The sequence below is a fragment of the Vulpes vulpes genome, chromosome 13, assembly GCF_048418805.1.
Source record: "Vulpes vulpes isolate BD-2025 chromosome 13, VulVul3, whole genome shotgun sequence".
Lineage (NCBI taxonomy): Eukaryota > Metazoa > Chordata > Mammalia > Carnivora > Canidae > Vulpes > Vulpes vulpes.
The window spans coordinates 39,752,966-39,771,189 of NC_132792.1; the positions used below are offsets into that span (position 1 = coordinate 39,752,966).

The 18,224-nt window shown below is 45.7% G+C and overlaps 1 long non-coding RNA gene across 4 annotated transcripts in view; it reads left to right on the top strand.

The window, feature by feature from the left end:
* Positions 1-16,594, top strand: part of LOC112931254 (uncharacterized) — a 36,967-nt gene extending 20,373 nt beyond the window's left edge. Inside the window, exons 3-4 of one of the 4 annotated variants that reach the window (XR_011996572.1) lie at positions 10,588-10,717; positions 14,687-16,594. This is a non-coding gene — a long non-coding RNA (uncharacterized lncRNA). Of the gene's footprint in view, positions 1-9,770; positions 10,469-10,587; positions 10,718-14,639 lie in introns of those variants that run through there. The other 3 variants (XR_011996570.1, XR_011996571.1, XR_003237303.2) reach the window with 3 other exon arrangements.
* Positions 16,595-18,224: the final 1,630 nt, after the last annotated feature.

Here is an 18,224-nt window from a genome sequence, read left to right on the forward strand (position 1 = left end):
AATCATCCTTTCATCAATTCCACTTTTGATCACTTTGCCATTGTCATATATTAATACATTAATATACATTAATACATTAATATACATTAATATATAAAAATTATAATCAGGGGCGCCTGGGTGGCTCAATTAGTTTAAGTGTCTGCCTTCAGCTCGGGTTGTGATCCCAGGGTCCTGTCATCGAGCTCCACATCGGGCTCCCTGCTCAGTGGAGAGTCTGCTTCTCTCTCTCCCTCAGCCTGCCATTCCCCTGCTTGTGCTTGCTCTCTCTCTCTCTCTCTCTCTCTGTCAAACAGATAAATAAAATCTTAAAAATAGAAATAAAAAATAAATTTCTTAAAAAAAAACAAACTGTACACAGACTCCTGGGTGGCTCAGTGGCTGAGCATCTGCCTCTGGTTCAGGGTGTGATCCCATGGTCCTGGGATCAAGTCCCCATTGGGCTCCCACAGGGAGCCTGCTTCTCCCTCTGCCTGGGTCTCCGCCTCTTTCTGCATCTCTCATGAATAAATAAATAAAATCTTTTTTAAAAAATTATAGTCAGAGGGGAAAATCTAAACATTCTATCTACCCTATAATGATGAAAAGGGAATGTGTGTGATTTAGTTAATTTGAAATATCATTGGAAAGCAACAATAAAAATGAAATGGACAATAGAATTGGTAAGCGTCTGGGGTCACGTCCCTGGGCCTGGGTAGGGGTGTTGGTGATATCTGAAACTCTTTAAGGCCTTCGTACATACTATTCTCTCTGCCTGGAATACTTTCCCTTACTCTCCCACTCTTCAAATCTGGCTAATTCCTATATATACGTCAGCATTCTGCCTAAATGGCACAACCTCAGATGAATCCCTGATCCTGATCTAAATCAACCCCCAATTTCATTAATTTTCTCTGATAAAACCCAGTTCTTTTCCTTCTTCCTACTTACCACAGTATAATTATATAGTATTTGTGTGTTCATTGTCTAATATCCATCTTACCCATGAGGACAGGAACAAGGTTTGTTTGGTCTCCTCGCCATATTTATAATTCCTGGCATGGAACCTGTCAATATTAGGGGCCAGTCTATAACTGTGTAATAAATGAATGCACAGAGTTCTTAGGTAGAACCATGCACTTGTGAATCACAGCTCCATTTATACTACTGTTATCAAAGGTGAATTATTTACTTAAGCCTAAGATATACCATAATTAGGACTATTGGATATCATTCTTTAGAAGAAATAAATGTATTTATATATCTGCTGTAGATTTGCATTTTATGAGTCATATTTTGTTCCAGGAAGCCAAAAGTCCAGCCAACTTTGCATAAAGTCTTTTTTAAAAAAAGTTATTTCTTAAAGTTACAAATGACTAGCTCTGTAATTAGATGTACTAGGGGAGGGATGCCTGGGTGGCTCAGCTGTTGGGTGTCTGCCCTCGGCTCAGGGCATGATCCCAGAGTTCTGGGATCAGGTCCCACATCAGGCTCCCTGCAGGGGGCCTGCTTCTCCCTCTGCCTGTGTCTCTGCCTCTCTCTCTCTCTCTTTCTCTCTCTCTCCGTGTGTCTCTCATGAATAAATAAATAAAATCTTTAAAAAAAAAAAAAAAGATGTACTAGGGGATGCCTGCCCTTTTTGCCTGCACAGCTTCTTTTCCCCCTTCCTCAGGTTAGAGTACCAAGGACCACCATAAGGCCTCTCGGGGGTTGTGCACTGCAGTGGGTCGCATCCATGTAGACTATAACATGAATTAGAATTCTGAAGCTGTACAGCTCTGTGGCCCCCACATAACTCTTTCTTTTGGTAAATGCTTCTCACCCACCTAGATAGTGCAGCCTGTGGGTCTGCTTCCTTGCCACAGAAGTGGATGTGTGATATAGGCCAGTCAGCCAAAGAACTATCTCTAGAAACCACCACTGGTTATTATAGGACTAGGCTCATAATCAAGGAAGCCAACCAGCATTCTTTGGGAGATTATGTGAATGGTAGGAGAAAAAGAATCTCTCCTGGGATATCTAATGCTAAGAAGCATGAAGTCCGGAGCTACTGGTGGTTCTTTTGCCATATAATAATAAAAGCTTATCTATAAATAAAGTCAACATAGAGGAAAGGATAACTGAAAGAAGGAGAAAAGGGGACAGATTATTGATGATATGGGTCGATCCCCAGCTCTGCCTCAATACTCATGGCCTTTTTGGTTACGTGAGCTAATAAGTTCCCTCCCTTGCTTAGGAGAGCTTGAGCTGAATCTCTGTCACTTGCAACCCCAGGACTCCTGGCTAGAACAGATGCATAAGTGAAACCATCAATCAGGAACTTGGAACTTGTTTTCTGGTTAACAGAAAACTGAATATGCTACTTTTGACAATGATGATGTCATTTCTCTGCCCACAGCTCTCCAGTGGCTTCTCTTATTACCTGGGGAAGAAGGCCGTTATCCACACGTGGCCAGTTGGTCCCTACCTTATGGCCGTCTGACCTTATCTCCCTCACTTTCCTTCATGTTGCTCACCATGCTTCAGGAACACTGACTGTGGCAGTCCTTACACTTGCCACTCGTGTGCTCCCACCAGAGGGGATTTGCACTTGTTATTCCTTCTACCTGGTCTGTGCTTTCTCCAGTTACCTTCTTGACCTATATTCTCTTCTCCTTTCAGATGCAAATTTCCCCCATCACCTCATCTAAAATCTTACTTTCCGTAGGGCAGTCATAACAAAGTACTACCATTTGGAGACCTTTTCAACAGAAGTGTCAGAGTTCTAGAAGCCAGAAGTCTGAGATCAAGGTGTTGACAGAATTGGTTTGTTCTGAAGGCCATGAGAGAGAATCTATTCCATGTCTCACTCCTAGCTTCTGGTGGTTTGCTGGCGATCTTTGATGTTCCTTGGCTTGTAGAAGCATCACCCAGATCTCTGCCTTCATCTTCACATGGCATTCTCCTTGTGGGCACGTCTCTGTGTCAAATTTCCCCTTTTTATGAGGACACTAGTCATTGGATTAGGGCTCACTCTAATGGCCTCATTGTGATTTGATCATCTGCAAAGATCCTCTTTCCAAATGAGGTCACATTCACAGGTACTGGGACTTCAATTTTGGAGGGGACACAGTTCAACCCGTAATACTCTTCTTATCTTGCCTTATTTTTCCTTATAGTATGTATCACTGTCTGACATTATAGACTTATGTTTTTACCATTTGATGTCTCTCTCTCTCTCTCTTTCTCCCATTTAGGATGTAAATTCCATGAACTCATGGATATAATGTTATTTTTTAAATTAATCTTTTAATTTAAATTCAATTAACATATAATGTATTATTAGTTTCAGAGATAGAGTTCAGTGATTCATCAGTCTTATATAATACCCAGTGCCGTCCTTAATGTCCATCACCCCGTTACTCCATCTCCCTCCCCACCTCCCCTCTAACAGGAGATAATGTTATTTAAAACAGTGCCTAGGGACCCCTAGGTGGCTCAGTGGTTGAGTGTCTGCATTCGACTCAGGGCCTGATCCCAGGGTCCTGGGATCGAGTCCCACGTCGGGCTCCCTGCATGGAGCCTGATTCTCCCTCTGCCTGTGTCTCTGCCTCTCTCTCTGTCTCTCATGAATAAATAAAAATCTTTAAAAAAAAAAAAAAGTGCCTAAGAATATAGAAGGTATGCAGTCAAATATTTGCTAAATGAGTGAATACTCAACAGGAAAATAGATTCTCCAATTTTAAAATGTTAAAGTCTGAAACTACTTTTTGCATAGTCAAGGATTTGAAGAAACTCAGCCTTCTCCAATTTCTTTAATATGCATATTCGGAGTCTAAGACTCACTGGAGATCCATCCAAAATCTCTGTCACAAACTAACAAATACCATCACTGTGAAAATAGAAGACTGGATAGAAACACTCTGAGGAAGAATGGATTTGGGAGTGGTAGATTGAGAGAGGACATGTGAGAAGTCGTAGAGATTGAATGAGGTTAAAAGTGGTCAAGTTATGGCAAAATCTAAAAGGACTGATCTTTATGCCTGACTTCATGGTAAAAATATGCCAGTGGCCTTCAATGGAGTTTCATTGTGTTCATTACACATTAAAAAGCATTTTTAGAGGCACCTGGGGAGCTCAGTCGGTTAAGCCTCCAACTCTTGATCTCGGCTCAGGTCAGGATCTCAGGGTCATGGGATTGAGCCCTGCGTCCGGCTCTGCGCTTAGCACGGAGTCTGCTTATCCCTCTCCCTCTGCTCTTTCCCCCATTCTTTTTCTCTCTAAAATAAATAAATAAAATATTTTAAAAAATAAATAAAAATAAAAGGGATTTTTAACTGAAAACAGATTTTTCCTGCTGCAGGTATTTCCAAATGGCCCCTGTGGCATTTACTGTGAAGTATTACCTGCGTATCATTTAATCAAGTTATTATTATCCATCTTTCATCTGGTGCCTCCACGGGATTATGAGCTGAGGGGCAGGAGGCTCTGTCTTTGCTAGTCCACAGGTAGTCAAAAGACAAGTGATAAAATATATGCAGCACACACGTGCAAAAAAGCGTTAAGAGCCTTTACTTACATAAGGCTTTTCTAGATCAGTAAGAAGACAAATGACCCAGTGGATCAAAGAAAGTTCAGGTGCCATATAAACATTAAAAGTTGCTCAATCTTACCAGTAGCCAATGCAAATTAATAACAAAATTGAATTTTTGCCCATCTGCTTGGCCAAAGTCGAAAAGATTGAGAACTTCCAGGCTGCTGAGGGGGTGGATAATCAGACACGTTGATACTTTGGGCGGGGGACGGTATGTGGAACTGAGTGTTCCGATCTGAAATACACTGACCTTCTGACCTGAAAATCCCTTGTTTAGGAAGCTGTCCTCCCAAAGAGTCGGCCCTCAATATGATACACGCCGCCGATAAGACTCCAGAATTTTAATGTAGGAAAGACAGGGGTGCCCACTGGGTTTTAAGCAAATCAAGAATATGGTATTTCTTGTGCTTTTGAGTTTGTGTAGTAAAATTCCTGCTCTCTACAGAATTATTAACTAAATAGCACAATCAGCTTTTGTCAAGTGGCAAGTAGAGGCCAGGGATGACATCAGATTCCTTAAAACAGAGTTTTAGGGATTTAGTTGCAAATATTTAAGAAAATAACTCTTCAGTTTCTACCACTCCCCCTCCCCAAAACCGGTCTCTTACCCAAGGGGTGGGGGGGTCGTGAGAAGGGCCCGGGGCACCCAGGGCAGGAAATCTGTCAGCTTTTGTTCTCAAATGTCGCTCTTTGCTCTCCCCATCCCTGTTGTCTCTGTTTGTGATGAGAAGGGGAAATGCCAGGTGCAGCCAGAGTTGCCCCCACGCTGGCTCCTACTAAGGGCGTGGCTGCGTGGTTTCCACCTGAGCCCTGAAGGCCTCTGAAGGGACAACAGGAGCTCCTCTCACCCGGACCAGGGCCAGTTTTTTGAGCTAAGTGCTCGGCATAACAAAGTGAGAAAAGCCTGGACTCCTGCTAGGGCCAGGGAGGGGACGAGGGTCCGGGAAATGGGGGCGATGGAAGGGTTCTGAGAGTGAAGGGGGGCTCGCCCAGCACAGGGCCCGGAGGCCCCCACTCCAGTTCACAGCCCAGCTGGGAGCAGCACGGTTTGCTGACAGCCTCCGGCTTCAACTCCTTCGGGAGCTGCTCCAGCTTTTTATTTTTTTTTTATTTTTATTATTTTTTTTTTTAGGAGGCAGGGAGGTTGTCCCACTCTTCCTTGTGGACAAGGCCTAGACTTTTCGGCCAGATAGAAGGCTCCTTTACCGTGCAAGCTGTGCTTTGAGCACCCCTGATTTCGGCAAAGCCTTTGTCAAGTGGGCCTGGGCTGGAGGGCCCCCCCTGCCCCAGCGGGCTTGCCTCCCCTTTGTCCTGGCAGCTTTCACTCCCCCACAAGCCTTTGCTGCCCCCCTTCCCCGGCTCAGCACCTGCTCCCCAGAGCCCACTGGGCACAGCTAAAGACTCCTCATTTGCAACTGCAGACTTCACACCAATGGGGATTTGTAAGACACCAAAAGGGACTTTTTCCCTCATTTTAATTTCAAGTTCAGAATTTAAAACCAAATAATTGCCAATCTGTTCTCTGCCACTCGGTCACTGTTTAACCTTGAATGATGACCGATTTTGGCTGAGCAAACAGTCACAAATTCCCTCCGGAACATATTCTTTTTCATTTTCTTTTGTTGTTGTTAAAGAGAAATGAAAGAAATTCTGGAGGGAAAATACCTACAAATATCACTACAAAACTTTCTAACTCTGACAAACAATAGACTCCTAGTTTTAGAATGAAAAAAGATCTTGAAGTTTATTCCAATTAAAGTCCCTCACTTCGCATCAGAGCGTTTGCCCATAGAGCCCTTGAGAATTGTAATCTAGATCTCCAGTTACAAAAACCGACAACAAGCAACGCAACTTTGCCACCATCTTAGTAAAAACAGCTAATGTTCCAAAAATTATAGCTATGTTTGCAATATTTAAGATTACTGTCAGACCTGGTGCTAATATCCATCTAGATGCTAGCGTTAAAGTTATTCAAGGAGAACAAAAAGTTCAATCTTTAGGATCTTTTTATTTCTATTGGATATATTTTCCTTTTCTTTATTTTCAACTTGCTGATTATATTTTTAAAAGGGCAATTGAGTTTTCTTTTTCAGAAAAACGACACATAAGGCCGCTTGGCCTTTCTGATCTATGTGCTGAGGAATTGGCAATCGTGTTAATTCAATACAGTGTATTTTTGCGGGGAGGGGCATTCTCAGTTAAGAAGGAAAAAAAATTGCTTTAAAAATGTGTAACTTTTAAAATGACGTTAACAAATAGTTATTACTTGTTTAATAAGCTTTGAAGCTTGTTAAGGGGGAAGTTGACATCCAAAACGATTCTTCTGCGTGTTTAACAGGACAATATATTTGTCAATTCCTTTTATTCTCTAAAAGCTCCGTTCTTTGCCCTCTTTTGTGATCTCTGCTGAAATTACATCTGCGCTTGGCTCTTTCTCCTTTACAAAAAGGAGAAGCTCAGCTTCGGACCCAGGTTGCTTGACCTTCATTTATCCACTTTCCACCCCAGCTGGCCTGGAGCAGATGAAGTTACAGTGAGATTTCTCAGCCTCTCTAGAAGACCCTGGTGCCCAGACCTTTCTCTGCTGCTGCTTTGAGGAGCTCTGCTACACATCGACCCTATCGACCCTCTCTCTCCTGTGACCCACTGCCCCAGTAGTTCCCAGGGCGAGATGGCTAATGATCTAAGTCCAGCTAGACCTGGTCTCTACTGACACCAAGGAACAGCCAACTTGTCTGTATGAAAGGGTCGTTTCAGCTGCAAATTACACGCAGATGGGGAATATCTTTTCTGTGCTACTAAAAGTGAAGCAGGGTGTTTCCAAATGAGAGGCAATCACTTGAGTGAACGGTATTTACTTGCATGTCCTTGTAGGTCGTACTCCACGTTGCCTAGCAGATGGCGTCTGTGGTCGTAAGCACAGAGTGCAGAGTATTTCCACATCTGTAAAATATACGTGCAAATGTCAGTGTAGCCGTGTCATAAGTGGAAAATTATTTTCCTATTTAAATCTTAAATAGTTTCGATGGGAACGACCCAACAAGATTAATTACTAGTTTTTAGTAACAGCTCAGTATACGTAGAGTTCCTTTGCAAGGAGCTTGTGATCTAAACAAGACTTAGCAAACCAATACCTCTAAAAATTAGCTGAGAAAAGCCTCGGCGTCAGCATTTGGGGAGAAAACTGGTCTTAGAATTTGCCCTTTGTTACACTTCCCCAAGCTAGGGTTATTCAGAGTTTTTTTTTACACAACTGGACATGGATAAGACTTGATCATCATCTTTAATTCATTATGTGTTACTAAATAATAATATAGTTTCCCAATTATGAATTAAATATTCTTGGCTTATGGTAAGGGAAAGGAGGAGGAGTGGGCACTGACCCAGAAGGTTATTTGGCCCAGTTCTTACATTTATAAAGGGTCTTGAATTTAGGCTTCTGACATTACCCTCAGTGGAGATTACACCAAAATACACTGATGGGATTGAAAGAAGACACCCTCATCCAAATTTAAAATTGAGATCCCTGACGAAACTATACCACCTTCCAGTGTACTGTGGATTTTAAAAGTTGAATCTTTAAATTATCTTCCAACTAGCACAACTGTTTTGTGTTGTAATTTTTGTGTGTGTGTTAAAGGCATCAACTGTTAAAAATGTGAACTTTCAAAACACCCCAATTTTTAACCCTTTTAGTAATTTTTAAAAAAATTAATATACTGGGAACCTCAAAAGTAATGGAGGCAGCCTAGATCTCTCTCAGCCTTTGAGAAGTTCTGAAATGATTTGGTTAGAATGCAAATATTTCCACAAGGTAGCAGGAGCATTTTCATGTAAGCCTAAGAGACCATACACTAAGGAATCCAGAAAATAGGAAATTCTAGAAAAGAATAAATTGTATGTTTCAAATGAAGACTCATTGCATACTCTTTTTTTTTTTTTTTGCCTTTGTATTGGATTTTATGGACTTTAAGGAATATCTCAGTCACACTATTCCAACATGTTAATACATATTTAAGATATATCTGCTGCTTTAAAGCACACTTTCTTCAGTGTAAAGTCACCAGCTGGCTTTGGTAAACTTATAGAAATAGCAACTATGTGAAGCTGTGAATATTCAACAAGAGTAAAATGCATGATTTACAAGTGTTCTTGGACACCCGAGGCTTGGAATGCTCTAAAATAAAACCTGACAGATAGAGGGTCTTTGAAAGACAAGTCTTACAACCATGTCTTAAAGGAGAAAGGAGTGACGACTAAAACAATAAAGTCAACTGTCATGAGTTAGAAGGGAAGGTTAATCCCGGGTAACAAGTCAACGGAGGTCATTATCTGAATTATAAATATCCTGAAAGGGAACTCCTTCCTCTTGTTTGCCCAGTTCCCACAACTGCATCGTCTCCCGGGAAAGCATGCATTTATTTATTTACTTATTTCAGCAAATTCAGTACAGAGTCGTAGAGACAATCATTTTTTAACAGACATAACAAACCACTATTTAACAGACTGAAATATGAAGGCATCTGTCCAGTTGCAGTTGGGAAATTCTCTCCCCGAGCCCAGTAGGCGTTGGTGTCGCCGAGGGCATTTAGGGAAACATAGAGGAGACAGAGAAACACAGGGCACCAGAGGTGGAGGGTTAGAGTCTGCTTCCACCTCTGCGGCAGAGTTCAGGTGCTCCTGCTGGTCTGAACGCGGGGCCTAAGGTCAAAGCACGATCACAGGAGGAAGGCTCCTGTCCTCAGCCCCACTCCAAAGAGCCCAGAGTCCTAAGAGCTAAAATACAAGCTAATGAGTAAACAGTGGCACAAACTGTGCCCTTCCAGGACTCTGCAGATGGCAGGTAGAGGAGGATTTTTAAATCTGCAGTGGTTTTCCAGGAAGGAGCACGACAGACACAACTCATGGTTTGTTTGACGGTGGCCTGAAGTATATACTTCAGGACAAACCCCGGGAATGGTCCCTGAGATACGTGGTCCGCGTATGTCATCCAGGTACTCCTCCGGGCAGCTCTGTGGTTGGAGGTTCGTACTCCTACATGCAGAGAAGGAAACGGACCTCACAGAGAAGTCAAGTCGTTTGCCCAAGGTTGGGTGGGAAAGTTGGGCTTTAGATCCCCCTGACTCTCAGACGGATGCCGTTTCTACAGTATCTTTCTGCGTCATTCTTACTGTTATTTAAGTACTTGTAAATTGACTTGATTTCCCCCTTCTTCAAGGGAAGGAACACAGGCCTGAACCTTGGGATCTTTGTTGATGCTTCCCATCAGTCATCCCACCACTATTTATGGAGCAGCTAATAAGGACCACACGTCGGGGTTAAAGAATGAATGAAACACAATCCCCGCTCCCAAAGAGCATACCGGTCGGTCGTCCGAGGCACCCGGTAGCATTCATTCCTCATGTATCTCTCCCCGTAGCTCTCTTCCGAGTGTCTGGTGCAGGCCCTCACCGCCTGGGCAGGGGTCTTGTAAGTGGTCCCTCTGGGGATGGCCGAAGCTCAGGTCACCATCTCATAGCCATCACGAGATGAGATCGAGCCGTGCATCGGGCTCCTTGCTCACTGAGGAGCGGGCCTCAGATTCTTTCTTCCTCCCCCTCTGCCCATCCCACTCACTCTCAGTCTCTAAGAAATAAATAAAATCTTAAAAAAAAAAAAAAGTGGTCTTTCTGTGTTATTAGCCAGGTCGCAGGAGATCTACTCAGACAGTTGTGGGCAAGGTAAAGAATTTATGTATTTATTTATGAATTTATGGTTGAGGGGAAGAGCAGGGGGAGAGGGACAAGCAGACTCAGTGCTGAGCATGGAGCCCGAGGTGGGGCTCTATCCCACGACCCCAAGATCATGACCTGAACTGAAACCCAAGGGTTGGACACAACCGACTGAGCCACCCAGGCACCCCAGGGCAAATTTTTTTTTTTTTTTTTAAGTAGTAAGGAGACATTCAGAAACTGGCAACAGTGGGAAACCACCACCATGCCTAGGGCCAAAATACTCCAGAAGGTATGTTATGTTAAAATCCTAACTGCTCCCAGCGACAGCCGACAGCCGAGGAAGGAAGCAGCTGGGAAACCTCTCTCCTCCGCGCTTCTGATCTACTGGAGCCAGTCCTGCCCCAGCTCCAAAGCTAGGCGAGCAAACGGGCCCAGCTGTGCAATCGCAGGGGTGAGTCTCCCCGTGCAGAGAATGGGGGTGGATCGGGCGGGGGCAAACAGAGCACGCAGCTGCCTCGCCACTCCTTCAAACCATAGGAAAGAACACCATGCACCTGGCGAGCGCATGTGGGACGAGAAGAGGGAGGGCTCCTGGACAAGTGTTGACACCTCCAGCATTGATGACTAGGAAGAGTAGATTGCATCACCAAGGGAGACAGAAGAATGTCTAGAGAAAACCACAATGAAATACCTCACACCTCTTAAGATGGCTGTTAGGGACTATCTGTGCCACCACGCCCCCATTTTCGTATGTGGAGCTCTACCCCCCAATGTGATGGTGTTTGGAGATGGGGCCATTGAGATCATTAAAGTTAAGTGAAGGAATGAGAGTGGGGCCTAATCTAATAGCACTGATATCCTTATAGGAAGAGACACCAGGTCTCCCTCTCTCTCCCCCCTCTCTCTCTCCCGTGCATGCACAGAAAAAAGGCCATGCAAGGACTAGTGAGAAGTTGCTGTCTGCAAGCCAGGAAGAGAGGCCTAATCAGAAGCCAACGTACTGGCATCTTGATCTTGGACATTTAGGCTTCAGAACCGTGAGAGAATAAATTTATGGTGTCTAAGCTCCCCTCAGTGACATCCTGTTACGGCCGACTGAGCAAACTAACGCAATGACTGTAATCTGTAGAATGGGAAATGATGTGTTGGTGACAATGTGGAGAACTCAGAACCCTCATATGTTGCTAGTGGGACTAAAAAATGGCACAGCCGCTGTGGAGTGCAGCATGGGGGTTCCTCAAAAAGCTGAACGTGTAATTACCATAGGACCCAGAAATCTCACCCCAAATTCATTGAGAACAAGGACTCAAACAGGTACTTGTATGGCAGTGTTCACTGTAGCATTATTCACAAGAGCCGAAAGGTGTATTAACAGACGTAGTAAATCCATACAGTGGAATGTTAGCCTTTAAAAGAAATAAAGTTCTCCTACCTGCTAATATATGGATGATCCTTTGAAAACACTATAAGTGAAATAAGCCAGGCAGAAAAGAACAATTATTACATGGTTCTACTTGGATGAGGTATCTGGAATAGGCAAGTTCATAGAACCAGGAAGCAGAGTAGAAGCCACCAAGGGTCTGGGGGGCGGAGAGATGGGGAGTTATTTATTAATGGGTACAGAGTTTCATTCAGGGTGATAAAAAAAAAGTTTTGGAAAGATAGTGGTGATGGTTGTACAACATCGTGAATGCTGCTAATGACACCAAATTGTATATCGTAAAATGGTTAAAAACACAAAGTCTATGTTATTTATGTTTTACCACCGAAAATGATAATCATCATCATAATAATAGCTAGGGAGTTTGGAAGCAAGCCAGAGCATGTGGCGTCAGGGAGCCAAGGAAAAGAAAGTTTACCAGAGGTGTTCTGTGTAGGGGCGCCCGCTGTGCACGTCGGCCCATAGCCCTTCTTCCCTGGCTCCTCTCTTTCTGGTAACAGGTCCACCCTGCACTTCGAGAAGTGCCCTTCCTTCACTCCTGTGGGTCACACATGGCTCCCAAATGTGGTTCCAGGAAGGACCATCCGGCTGTAATTAGGGGCACATTAACCCAACCCGTGCAATCGCCACCTTTTCTCAGGACCCTATATGTGGAAAGTGAAACGATCCCCCTCTGTCTAGGCCTACCAGCTGGTGTAATCCAGAAGTTGTCTGTGGCCAATTTCCACACCATGACTTCTAACCACCAACACACAGAGGAAGCCCGTTTGAAATGGGGATGAAAAAGAGGAAACCCAAGCCAGGAGCACAGTATTTGACCCATGCCACCTGATGCCACCTCCCTCCCCAGAACTCGCAATTGTACAAGCCATTCAAGTGCTTTTTGCTTAAGCCGGCATGAGCCGATTTTGTTTAGTTGCCTCCAAAAGAGTCTCCGTGGATATACACGTGGTCTCCTGCTAGACACTAGATGCTCAGCTAGACGGACTTTGAATCCCAGCACCCAGCGTAAAGGGTGCTTAATAATATGAAATAAATGTTGAAACCCTAACAATCATTCCAGGTCCAATTCAAATCTCATTTCTGTCTATAAAAATTGTATTGAACCCCCAAATCAAGTAGGATCCTTCTCAGAACCCTAAAGCGACTGCCTGTGACTCCCAATGGCATGTTATAGATTTTGCTTCTTACTTTGGTTGGTTGTGTGCTTGGCCATGTCTCCCCACCAAGCAGTAAGTGCAAGGGGTGCAGGCCCTGAGCCTGCTACTAGCAGGTGCACAGTACAAGCTGACTGTTCTTACCTCACTCCCACGTGCCAGCTGTGCAGGGGGAAACGGGGCATGGGTGCAACCCCGTCCACTCGGAGGCACTTGACACGCTCAGGGAATGATGCCAACTGCTTGGCCCCAGCAGAAAACAAGCAGAGAAGAAGATAGGTGGCATATATACCCTTGCGAGAAACAAGGCTCTAGACCGAGAGCAAAAGATATTTTTATCCAGAAGACGATAGAAGGATGCAGAGCAGGCTGGGAAACATTTTAGAAGTAGATCGGGACCAAGCACACTGGAGACAGACAGGCCCAGAAGCTCCACCAACGGGCATTTAGCAGCGGGGGAGTCCTGAGTCCCTCCCTCCCTTGTCTCCAGACTTCTTCCCTCCTCAGTGAGGTGGGCAGAGGCCGACTTCAGCCTGACCTCTGGCGGCCTCGGGCCTGTGAGCAAACGGCGGCAAGGGACCACGTTGGGCCAGCAGCAGCCGCATGGGCTGTTCAGGGTCGTAGTCACCGTGGCCTTCCCCGCGCCAGCTGAGGCCTGGACGGACGGGCTGGCTGGCTGCTCAGGACGGTGGTGCTGTGAAGTGGCATCGCTGGGCCACACGCCGGAGGCTCAGGGCCTTGACTGCTCTGCAGCCTGTCAGAAACCTGGTCACCCCCGCTGTGACAACGGCAGGCATTGTCCTGAGCAGGCCAGCCACCAGACAACACGTAGCCCCTGTGGCCATGGAGGCTGATCCAGAAGGGGGGGAGCTGGGAAGCTGGTGGCGCACTTCAGTCCAGGCCCAAAGGCCTGAGAGTGGGGGTCGTGGGGTCCGGGGGCGGCCGCAAGGTCATCGGTGTGAGTCCCAGGTGAGTCAGAAATCTCAACAGCCAGAAGCAAGGCCCACCTGCTCTCCTCAGCCTGCTGACCCCCCTTCCCCCCACTGCCGTCTCTCCCGCAGACACCCTCCCAGGCCCACTCAGCTGTCTGGGCCTCCCTCCGCCAAAGCAGGAGGATAAAACTAAGCATCACAGAGGGGTGATCAAACTCCAGGAAACTGAGTCGCACTCCCCAAAACCACTTCCCAATGGGCTAGAGGTTCAATTAACCTGCAGTTCGGTTCTTCTCCCCTGGTGAAGGAAACACAGAAACTGTATGCACAAAATGGTCAGAGGATTTATTTTTTTTTCCTATAAGAAGAGAGGATTGGCAGGGCGCCTGGGTGGCTCAGTCGGTTAAGTATCTGACTCTTGATTTTTTTTTTATTTTTTAGTTTTTAAAGATGTTATTTAGTTAATCATGAGAAACACACAGAGAGAGAGGCAGAGACACAGGCAGAGGGAAAAGCAGGCTCCATGCAGGAAGCCCGACATGGGATTCGATCCTGAGACTCTGGGGTCACATGCTGGGCCAAAGGCAGTTGCTAAACCACTGAGCCACGAAGGGATCCCCCAACTCTTGATTTTTGGCTCTGGATGTGATCTTGGGGTTGTGAGATGGAGGCGGACGTTGGGCTGTGCACGGCTGCATGCCTGCTTGAGATTCTCTCACTCCCTCTCCCCCTACCCTTCTGCCATCAAAATAAATAAATCTTTTAAAAAAAAGAAAAAGAAAAAGAAGAGGGGATCGGTACCATATACTCTGTCACATGGTTTGATTTCTTTTTCCCCCACAGGCAAACTTTACTTTCATTCTGAAATGCACATTTTTAAATCATTGCAGCAAATGACTCCTCTGCAAGACCAGATTCCGGGTCTGTGGTGGTGGCGGTGGAGCCGTGCTCGTGTGCCTCGGCCTGTACCTTCAGCGTGTAGCCCAACGGCTAAGACCCCGTAGGCGCTGCACAGATACCCCAAGAAGCCTGGGTGCCCCTTGTCAAGCTCTGCTGCATCTGCTGTCAAGCTCTCTGGGACCGGGTGTCCCGGTCCCACGGCCCAGGGCCCACCGGCTAGTGGGGGGCGCCCCAAGTCCGCGCGCACTGCAGGCCGGCCTTTCCGGCACTTCCAGAGGACAGAGCAGAATTGAGTAGGAAAGAACCAAGCCCAGCAGTACCTTTAACCAGGGTATTGTTCTGTGCAACTTCGTTTCCGTTTTGCACACACCGTGTGGTGGTGTAAGCGGATTTCTTCACCGGGCTTGCGAGCGGCCAGCCCAGGCCAAGGGGAGCACCCAGCTGCCGGGCCCCACGGTGGGCCTGGCGCCTGGAGACCCCGGGAAGGGCCTCCGTGCGGGGCACAGCTCTTCCCCAAGGAATGACACAGACTGGCGTCCAAACTGGTCAGCGGAGGTGAAAGAGAGCGAGGCTCCGTGCGGCACGGACAATACGCTGCCTCCGTGTGTGCGAGCCTGTGTATTTGGTGTCACAGAGTAGTTTGGGGACAATACAAAGGAAACCAGTGACAACAGCTTCCACCTGGGGACAGGCACAGAAAGGAGACAGTTTCACTGTCTGGCTCTTGATTTTTGTGCCCTGTGCATGGGTCCCTAAAATTAATTAACAAATATTCCTGCAAAATGCCTTTCTAAGGCAGTGAATGTAAGAAAGACAAGACTTTTAAAAACACAAGATTGGTGGCTTCCAAATATCCCACAGCGTCGATGCCCTGAAGAAGTGTGAGCATGACCCCCACGTCCTCCTAGCTGTGGCCAAGCTGTTCTGGAGCGAGCAGAAGATCACCAAGGCCAGAGAGTGGTTCCACCGCACGGTGAAGATCGACTCGGACCTGGGGGACGCCTGGGCGTTCTTCTACAAGTTTGAGCTGCAGCATGGCACGGAGGAGCAGCGCGAGGAGGTGAGGAGGCGCTGCGAGAACGCCGAGCCCCGGCACGGGGAGCTGTGGTGCGCTGTGTCCAAGGACATCGCCAACTGGCAGAGGAAGATCGGGGAGATCCTTGTGCTGGTGGCAGCCCACATCAAGAACACCTTCTGATCATCGGTCCCCGTTGGGCGCGGGCCTCGGGGCAGCACGTGGAGGAGCCTGGGGTAGCAAGGAGAGGCTGGGAGGGGCTCTGAGCTGTCCATCCTGCTCTTTGATTAAACTTTTTCTAGATACCTCTGGCCTTTGCCTGTCTCCTACATTTAGCCAATGAAAAGAATTTAAAGCTGGAAGGAACTGAGGACCTTTCTGACATTCTGGTGAGGCAAGGGGATTGAGTTTGCCTGAAAAAAGTTGGCAGAAGGAGGCTCATCGCTTCAGTGACCAGGACATCTCCATTCTGGGAGCAGCTGTGTGGCGGGCCTGTGGCAAAGCTATATACCCCACTATGAAAGTATCAGTTGTTTTGTCTGTTGCTCTTCCCTTCTCTCCCTCACAGTCCGGGAATCAGCACCCTGGAACTGTGTCTTTGATTAAAGTTTTCTGCCCTGTGGTGACCACCTAGCAAGGAGGAGATGGTGAGGATACTGTTCTTGATTATGTAAACCTATATCCATACTTTGTAACCATGTCTAGTTTTTGTCTCCTAAGTTGATCTTTGTTATTTTCCACACTTTTGTAGAAAATAATTTCCCAGCAGGCCCTGGTTGTCTTTTAAATAGCTATCTAAGCTATGTACATAAAATACATCACATGTATACTTACAAATGTATATATATTGTCTATCCTTAAAATAAAATCATTCTGAATCTTTTTTTTTTTTTTTTTTAGCAGACCACAGTCCCCACCACGCCCTACTGGCTTATGCAGTAACGTTGGTGTTTATGGCCCCTCCTGCGGAATGGTTCTGACTGGCAGGGCTTGGCCCACAGATGTTCCTAGTGCTCTCCCCCTCGGGTGCTGGTGGGGAGCTTGTGTCCTGAGTCCCTGGTGGACTCAGCTGTGTAAGGGGCCTTGGCTAAAGCCCCACATTCCACAGCCGCTTCACTCTACTCTGCACCCTCCCGCCCAAGAGATCGAGGTTCCAGCCACTGTCCTCCTTGTACCCGTAAACCAGAGCTCCAGACGCCCCTTTTGGGGGCCCATGTGGTCTGGCTCGTCCTCTGAGTGCACTGGCATTTTAAAACTTTAGCAAAGGGGGAAATGAAGCCCAACTTACCTGCGGGATTGCCCAGACCCTTGCATAGGTTGGTGAGCACACACCTGGCCCCTAGAATGCTCTGTCTGTGGCATGAAGATGGAAACTCACATGCATCCACCTAGTGCAGCCGTCTGATGTCCTTGCGAAGACCAAGACTTGGCAGTTTCTTGTGGAGGCATGGGCTGGTCTTTCTTATGTTTACAGTTCACAGGCTATTTTTGCCATAACAGTTGATTCTCCTCATTTACAGGTAACTTCTTTATGTACAAAAATCCATCATCTAGAATTTACAGTTTCTCTTTACTTTGACATTTGGGGATGGGGATGGGCAATGACATATGGGACCCACCTCCATAGAATGAAGCAAGAATCTTGGTGGGTGTTGAATCCAGCACATCTGTACATTGTTCAGTTTTTCACTTTAATCCACATATTTGTATGTTTTTCTTTCCTTCTGGTTCCAACTACTATTAAAATTAGCATTCTGTGGTCTTTGCTGTCTGTGACAGCAATGTAATTTCACTAATTTTGATTGGAGGGGGATGAGACAGACATTCAACTGTGTATTAATCTTAATAGGCAAGAATACTTGAGCTTTTGACCCTGAATAGAAACAATTTTTTAGGTTCATGAAGTAATCCATGTACAAGGCGGCCTTTCATGCTCAGAATTGACACGTCCCTTTTTTCATAATTACTCTACCTCCCAGAAACTCTAGGCAGTTGTTAACTTCAGAAACTGAGTTCCAGGTTCTGTGAAGAGGTCAAAGCCTTGTGAAAATTGAGAGGTGAACCCATAAACTTACATAAATATCATTCATGTAATAAATGTTTAGTTTGTTTCTCTGATCAATATGTATTTTTAAAAAACTTAAGTTACTAAAAGTGTTTTTCAGAAATCAGTCTATTTATGAAAGTGCTAATAGAACTTATTAATAACCTTTCAGACATTAACCATTAACTGTGAAATGCATGCCAGTTGGGCGAGACTGTATCCACTTCATTTTGTATAATGTCGTGTACTCATGATGCTCAATAAACAATCCCTGGAAGTACAAAAAAAAAAAAAAAAGGCATGATTATTTTTTCTCAACTGATTTAAAAAGGGGAAAAAACAAAACAAAACACCAAGCCCTCATTGTCTGTGAAGGTTAAAGAGAAACCAGACAAACCTAGATGTTGTCTGATTTACCGCAGAAAAGGAGAAGTGGCCTCTCCTTCTGGCCAGGGGAGCAGCCTGGGTG